Raw genomic sequence first — 6,000 nt, 5'->3', positions numbered from 1 at the left:
TCAGGGGCTGCCAGCACTGCAGGGGCCATCAGCTTATGACGTCTGTGGCCTGACTCAGAGCCCTGGGGCCCTGCCTGCTCCATCCCCAGGGTCTTCACAGTGCCAGACGTCACTCCAGGTCCCCACAGCCTTTCTCTTCATCCCCAGTTGGCTCCTTGAACTGGTTTCTTAGCCAGGGGGTTCATTCCTGTGGGTGGGTTGGTGCTGCTTTTTGGGCTGGGCTGGAGGAGCAGATGATGGTGTATCCTGGCTGTTCTCCACCGAGAGCCCTGGGGCAGCTGCAGGCACCACCAGCTCCCCAGCATGACACAGAGCTACAGCAGCTTTCCAAAAACCTGCTGCTGTGTGTTATGCACTGACCTGATTCATGCCCCCTCTCCCAGCCCCTTGCTAATTAACACTCATCCTCCTCATCCTCCTTCTCCAGCAGCTCCACATCAGGTCCTGTGCCAGGCCCTGTGCAAGTCCCAGCAGCTGGTCCCCATCCCATGTCAGCCCCTGGCCCCCAGGTCAGAGTCCTGCTCCTCCAGGAGTGCTCCAGCACCATTCCCAGGGATGCTGTTTCAGATCCACAGCTCTAACTCACACCCACAAGTTCCTCTCTGCCCCCAGCCAGGGCACCTCAGAGGGCGAAGCAAAGCAAACATGGAACAGCATCACAGCCCTTGAGCCTGAACACATTTGTTCCTCTGTTTGAGGAGGCACAGACCCAGCACTGTTGCTGTCACATCCTCTGGGATTCAGTGGCATGCTCTGGGATCCCCCTCCATGGCTCCCAGCAGCAGTGTGTCCCATATGGGGTTGGGCTGTGCTTCAGCGGGGTCTTGGCAATCTGTTTGCACAGACTGATGTCACTGCTCCGTGTCCCCCAAGGGGAAGGGCCTGGAGATGTGACTGCTGAGTGTCCCACTGTGGGAGATCCTGCATGACAATCACCACGGTGCCAGGAGGGGGGACTGAGTCAGCCTGGTGTATCTGCCTGCACACCAGTGCTCCACTGGTCCCATGTGGGATGGGTCTGTGTGGTGCCCTCTGCTCTCACTGAGTGCCAGCCATGGGGCTGTGTTTGGGGGTTGAAGCTCCAGCCCCAACATCCCACTGAGTCCTGGGCAGCACCACCAGCCACCCCTCGCCGAGATCCTGCCCCATTCCAGGTGGGGAAAGCTGCTCCTTAGATCCACAGAGGTCTCCTTGTCCCAGGGGATGGGCTTTGCCATTCCTCCTTCTTCTCAGTTCCTCCCAGCAGCATCCAGGGCCCTGGAGAGCCAGAGAGGCAGGTGGAGAGCAGGTTCCCTCCTCTCTGCAACAGCAAAGCATCACATATCTTCAGAGAGGATTGCTCAGGCAGCCTCACCCCTCGGATGCTGAGGGTCCTGCAGGGCCCTGGGTGCTGCAGCTCTGCTGGGGTGAGCAGAGCAGAGTTACTGGGTGGACTGCAAGGGCCCAGCGACCTTGCCCTGGGTGATGTCCCTGCCAGTGCTGGGCAGCTCCAGCCCTCCCTGGGGAGAGCTCACATCATGCTTTCTTGCTTCTTTTCCTGTTTAATTCTTGTGAAGGATGAACAAACACCCGGGTCTGTGGCTGCCCAGGGCTGGCTCAGAGCATCAGTGTCATCATGCAAGTGTGTCCTGTCTGCTCTTGGGGAGGGAGGCAGACAAGGCTGTGCAGGGGAGCTGATGGAATGGGCAGCAGAGAGACAGGCCCTTGCCTTGCTCAGGAAATAGTGTTTTTAGGGAAAGCCGTGTGGAGGAGGTTGCCCTGCACAGGCCCCCGTCTGCAGCTGGCCCTTCTGTGGGGCCAGAGCTGCCTTGGGGGTTTCACCTCTGAAGTGCCCCAAGTCCAGCAGGACAAACCTTCCGGCTGCTTTGCTTGGCTCTGCTCTGGGTGCCAGTGAGTGTTGGGGTCCTGCAGGGCCACCCACCCCCAGCTGTGCCAGCCCCACAGGGGGGTGCTGAGCCCAGGGTGGGCTGATGCTGGTGGGCGAGTGGCATTGCCACAGCCTGGTCTGGGAGCCTTGTCCTGGTGTGTCCCTCAGCCCTGGGGAAGGAGCTGCCGGCTCTGGGAGTGCCAGTGCAGCCAGGCAGGGTCTGCACACACAGCCAGGGTGTGAACAGGCCTTGTGATGGGAGAAAGGTTTCTAGGAGCTGTTAGGAAATATCCATCACAGACTGGTGAGGGATTTTGGGGAAAATGTTGAAGCAGGAGCAATCCATGAACAGGTTGTTTCAGCAGCCCATGTCCTGCACGCCGCAGCAGAGGGCTCTGGGGTTCCAGTGGGGATGTGGTAGGAGCTGTTTGGCCTCTCCAGGATGGAGGGAGTGGCAGAAGGTTTAAGGAGGGATGCACTGCCCATCACTTCCCTGGGTTGGAAAAACCCCTCCCAGGACCTGGCAGTGCCCGTGCCAGCTGTGGGGAGAGGGGCAAGTCCTGCCCTCCCTGCTCTGGCACACACATTTAAGACCTGAGAGTCCTCCAGCCACTTTGCTGCTATTTCAGCACCTCCAGAAAGAGGCACTATGTAATAATAATATAAATAACTATGCAAAGGCAAAAAATACATGAGAAAAAATTTGGTTTGCCATCCCTCTGAGGCTCTTTCTTTGGGAGAACTTGCATTTTCAGTTCCCATCTTTTTCACCAAGCTGGTCCTCTTTCCACCTCCCTTTCCCTGGTGGAATCCTGCTCATAATTAAACTTCAGTGTTTGGACACAGCCCATTGCAGCTCGTGGGCTGATTCTTACCCAGGGCCAAGAAAAAAGCAGAATATTTCTTCACTTCTACAGGGTTTCTCCCAGCAGCTCCTCCAGGGTCGTCTCCGGTGTTGATTAACTTTCTCAGGACTCCTGGGAGATGGTGACTGTTTAGGAAGATTCTCAGTAGTGGGAGAGCAAACCGAGAGACAGGATGGCGCCTGGGGAGGACGGGTGGAGCATCCTCTTGGGTGGGGCTCAGGGTGAGGGTCTGGGGGGGATCTGGGGGTGGCCCAGCCCGGCTGCCTCATGGGTCTGGGGGCTGGAGAGGCCGCTGCTCCCTGCTGGGGGGCTACACGGGGGTCTCCTGCCCTGTTGGCAGCTCCCAGTATGGAGCAGCGGAGCACGGGAGGGACGGGGCAGCCCCAGCCCTGGCAGTGGGAGCAGTGGGGACAGGGACAGTGGGGTCAGTGTCCCCCCTTCCCGGGCAGCAGGAACAGTGTCCCCCCGGCAGTGCGGGGTGCCCGGGGCCGAGCGCGGGCTGCTGGCACCATCTAGTGGGGTTTGTGCGGGGACCGGCTGTGCCGCCGCCACCCCTGTCCGTGGCACCGCCACCCCTGTCCCCGGGCACCAGCACGGCCACGGACCCCCCATCTCCAGCGGTCCCTTTGCCCCCAGTCCATTGGTTCTACACACCAGGCTTGGTGGGGTGGGTTTGTGCCTGACCCCCCACGGGTGCCCCTGCAGTGCCAGAGGTGACAGAGGGGGGATTTAGGGGACACAAGGGGCTGCCTGCAGGGCTGGGTCTCCCCCAGCCCGGCTCAGCATCACCCTGCTCACCCCTGGGCCGGCAGCCGTGGGGGTCTGGTGACCCCCCATGGGTTGTCCAAGGGGTCACAGGGGGACACTGGGCTGTGGGGTGGTGGCTGGACCCCACACAGGGTGGGGTCTGGGGTCCAGCAACTGAGAGACCCCCAGCCAGGCTGTGGATCTTCCCCAGCACAACCCAGACTGGGGGGGTCACACAGAGTGCCCCTGCACTTGCTCTTCAACAACCAGCTGGGTGTTTGCTGCTCAACATCCCTTTAGGAAGTGGGAGTGTGTAAACCATGGGGTGGGAGGCAAAGCTGGTGGCTGGGGCTGCCCTGCAACTCTTTTGGTGCTGGGTAGAGACAGGATGAAGTGTTTCATTAACTCCTTTTGCCTTTTCTTCTTTCCCTTTTTCTTCTCCTTCTCTTTCTCCTTCTCCTCTTCCTTTGTTCCCCCTTTTGTTTTCGAACAGTTCAAAGCACAGCCCTCAGGTGTGGGGCAGTGCTGGGGTGTTGGGAGCCAGGACTCCCCTCAGGCTGCCCACCCCAGGGGGAGCTGTCCCATTCAGGTCACCCCACAGCATGAGGGAAGACTCCATCAGCACCAGAAAAGCCTGAGATCTATTTATTTGTGGGTTTATTAGGCCAGGAGGAAGGTTGGGGGAGGCCCAGCTCTGCCCCTCTTAGGCCATCCTGGGCATGAGGGAAAGGGCTGAACCAGACCTGGCTCAAGCCCCAAAACCAGAGTCCCTTCCCTGCTCCTCTTGGCAGCTGCCATGTGCCCCCCAGGGCACCAGGGCTGATGGTATGAATTGGGATGAATTAAAAAGGAAACAACAAGCTGGAAAATTCTGGACATTATTCCCCAGCATCCAGACTCCTCACGCCAGTATGAATTTGCAAAATAAAATAAGTGCTTTCCTCCCCTTCAAAAAAAAAAAAAAAAGGCTTTTTTAGAGCCTGAATTGTGCTGGGTGATGGTGACTGGAAAGACAGACAAAACCAGTGGATTTAAGCTGCCCCCACCCTGGGAAGCAGCTTTCCAGGGTGCTGTGCTGGCCTTGCACCTTCCCCCGATGTAGGATGGTGCCAGCACACCCTGGGCACTCGTGGCACAGGCAAGGGCTCCACGTGCATCCTGCACTGCCTGCAATGACAGGAGGCTTTTTTCCAGCATCATTTTCACGTGCCTGCCTACACCACTCACAGAATTAGCCAACCCTGCAAGGCAAAGGAGGAGAAAACAGTCCTGGCTGCTCCTCCATGTGCCACTGGACAGTGGGCCAGCACCAGCTCCTGCTCTGCCAGGAGGGATGGAGGGAGTGGCAGAAGGTTTAAGGAGGGATGCACTGCCCATCACTTCCCTGGGTTGGAAAAACCCCTCCCAGGACCTGGCAGTGCCCGTGCCAGCCGTGGGGAGAGGGGCAAGTCCTGCCCTCCCTGCTCTGGCACACACATTTAGGACCTGAGGGTCCTCCAGCCACTTTGCTGCTATTTCAGCACCTCCAAGAAGAGGCACTATGTAATAATAATATAAATAACTATGCAGAGGCAAAAATACATGAGAAAAAATTTGGTTTGCCATCCCTCTGAGGCTCTTTCTTTGGGAGAACTTGCATTTTCAGTTCCCATCTTTTTCACCAAGCTGGTCCTCTTTCCACCTCCCTTTCCCTGGTGGAATCCTGCTCATAATTAAACTTCAGTGTTTGGACACAGCCCATTGCAGCTCGTGGGTTGATTCTTACCCAGGGCCAAGAAAAAAGCAGAATATTTCTTCACTTCTACAGGGTTTCTCCCAGCAGCTCCTCGAGGGTCGTCTCCAGTGTTGATTAACTTTCTCAGGACTCCTGGGAGATGGTGACTGTTTAGGAAGATTCTCAGTAGTGGGAGAGCAAACCGAGAGACAGGATGGCGCCTGGGGAGGACGGGCGGAGCATCCTCCTGGGTGGGGCTCAGGGAGAGGGTCTGGGGGAATCTGGGGGTGGCCCAGCCCGGCTGCCCCATGGGTCTGGGGGCTGGAGAGGCCGCTGCTCCCTGCTGGGGGGCTACACGGGGGTCTCCTGCCCTGTGGGCAGTTCCCAGTATGGAGCAGCAGAGCACGGGAGGGACGGGGCAGCCCCATCCCTGGCAGTGGGAGCGGTGGGGACAGGGACAGTGGGGTCAGTGTCCCCCCTTCCCGGGCAGCAGGAACAGTGTCCCCCGGGCAGTGCGGGGTGCCCGGGGCCGAGCGCGGGCTGCTGGCACCATCTAGTGGGGTTTGTGCGGGGACTGGTTGTGCCACCGCCACCCCTGTCCGTGCCCTGTCCCCGGGCACCAGCACGGCCACGGACCCCCCCACTCCAGCGGTCCCTTTGCCCCCAGTCCATTGGTTCTACACACCAGGCTTGGCGGGGTGGGTTTGTGTCTGATCCCCCCGCGGGTGCCCCTGCAGTGCCAGAGGTGACAGAGGGGGGTTTTTGGGGACACAAGGGGCTGCCTGCAGGGCTGGGTCTCCCCCAGC

The sequence above is a fragment of the Myiozetetes cayanensis genome, unplaced genomic scaffold (assembly GCF_022539395.1).
Source record: "Myiozetetes cayanensis isolate MyiCay16 unplaced genomic scaffold, myiCay2020 scf22, whole genome shotgun sequence".
Classification (NCBI taxonomy): Eukaryota; Metazoa; Chordata; class Aves; order Passeriformes; family Tyrannidae; genus Myiozetetes; species Myiozetetes cayanensis.
Note: the sequence above shows the minus strand (reverse complement) of the source record.